At 46.3% G+C, this 1,995-nt stretch overlaps 1 long non-coding RNA gene across 1 annotated transcript; it reads right to left on the bottom strand.

The window, feature by feature from the left end:
* Window positions 1-317: 317 nt before the first annotated feature.
* Window positions 318-1,182, bottom strand: LOC123732110 (uncharacterized). Its single transcript, XR_006762967.1, has 2 exons — window positions 1,061-1,182; window positions 318-910 (listed from the first exon to the last, which is right to left on the bottom strand). It is a non-coding gene; the product is annotated as an uncharacterized lncRNA (long non-coding RNA).
* Between the last annotated feature and the right edge of the window lie 813 nt (window positions 1,183-1,995).

Below are 1,995 nucleotides of genomic sequence, written 5' to 3'. Positions count from 1 at the left end.
TTACAGGCAATTGTTTGCGTTGCAGTTTTAAGACGGTTCCTTAACCCTCTGAGCAGAGGATAGCACATTTTTAGCTACATTTCACCTCCAAAAAGTAAATAGGTTCTACATAAAGCTGTCCCAACTATTTGTGGGCACCGTTTGTCACCGTTATAGTGCAATTTATGTGTATAGAGGACTCATCTCTAATATAACATGTCACACATTGTGTCAGACTGATGGAATGTTAGGTGTCTCATTGAAAGTCTAACATCTACCATGACTACTGGATGTTTCAATTCTAATAAATAACAACAATCCACACCGTAACAACAATATTGCTTTTTTAATAACTGCTTTTATTAAAGCGTACAACTTTGCTAACGAAAATGACATCAACAAACATCACTGGCCTGACTTGAGCAGCTCTGCCCGGGGATGGAGCCAGCAACTTAGCTGCAACCGGTCCGGTCCAGGCTACCTGCAGACCTCCTCCCAGACCTCCTTTTCAGCACCTCCCCTTAACAGGTGAGGTGGTGGAAATGATCAGAGTTGCATTCAACTTGAATAAAGATGAGAAACTCTGGTCTGTGGAGCCACTGGTCTAAGGGGAGGACTTCTGTTTAAACCATGTCCATTTGGGGATATTTTCTAGGACAGTAGAGGTGGTGAGCAGAGATGAATTCAACTTGGATAAAGATGAGAATCTCTGCTCTGGGGAGGAGAGTCACTGACCTTAGATGGTTTGTTGCCTTGATAAAGAGGATACTTTCTGGCTTGAGGAGAATATAATGTTTTGTGGAGGAAATGTGGCTTGATGACTTAAATAGGAGGAGGAATTATTGGGTGACACTTTTAATTACCAATGTAACCTCAGTGGAACTGTGGCTTCATCGAGTTCCAGCTCTAGGCAGACAGCACGTCAGGAATGCTGTAAGACATCACAGAGACAGGTAAGTATCTATATATTTACATGTGTGTTGCATGTACACTAAACCCTCACATTTGGATAATGTCACTTTTAAAGTGACAACATATATATAAACAGTGTAACATGAATACATGTTTAAACATTATTTACCTCATCTTAATTCTCTTCCAGATGCTTGGCCTTTTCTTGTTCTTGGAGGATGGCTCTGATGTTTCAGCCTCTTCTGGTGCTTCTAGCTGCTGGCTCTCTGGCTCCCCCTGTTGGTTCTCTGGCTCCCCCTGCTGGCTCTCTGGCACCCCCTGTTGGTTCTCTGGCTCCCCCTGCTGGCTCTCTGGCACCCCCTGTTGGTTCTCTGGCTCCCCCTGCTGGCTCTCTGGCACCCCCTGTTGGTTCTCTGGCTCCCCCTGCTGGTTCTCTGGCCACTCCTGCTGGTTCTCCGAACTCCCCTCCTGGTTCTCTGCCCATGCCTGCTGCCTCCTTGGCCCCTCCTGCTGGCCATCTCCAGATCCAACAGGCTCTTGGCTTACTTGTTGGCCTGTGGCCCATCCCGGCAATGCCTGACCGTGGTTGGAATCGTGGCTGTGTTGGGTGGTTGGACACCGGGTGTTGATTTGAGCATCAGCCTCCAGATTCATCTGCTCCAGGTACTTTTCCATCATCCTCTCCCTCTCCTCCTTCAGATTCTGATGAGTCCTTTTTTTAAGCAGGGACTGCTCTCTCCACTGCTTATTGAAATCCTCCAACTTCTTCCTTCTCTCCTCATCCTTCAGCAGCTCCTTCCTCTTCTCCCTCTCTCTCTCTGCCCGGGTCATGGTGGATATTACCCTTGGGTGTCCAGGGAAGGCTGGGAGGGGAGAAGAAGTAGAGTTCACATTCAACTTAGTGGATCTGGTATCAACTAAAATGTAATGGACACAGGGAATTAAGAATAGAAAACACAGTTGGAGCTCAATGATTCTTTAATCTTTTCAATTGAGCAAGGCATGGAATTTGTCAATAAAGTGCAATAATTCCCATCCCGAATTGACCTGACCCTAAGTTGAACATGAGCCCCAAATGGCACCTATTCCTTGTATAGAGCCAGG

Source organism: Salmo salar, unplaced genomic scaffold, assembly GCF_905237065.1.
Source record: "Salmo salar unplaced genomic scaffold, Ssal_v3.1, whole genome shotgun sequence".
NCBI lineage: Eukaryota > Metazoa > Chordata > Actinopteri > Salmoniformes > Salmonidae > Salmo > Salmo salar.
The sequence above is the reverse complement of the archived record's forward strand: the minus strand, read 5'-3'. Positions and strand labels throughout refer to the sequence as shown.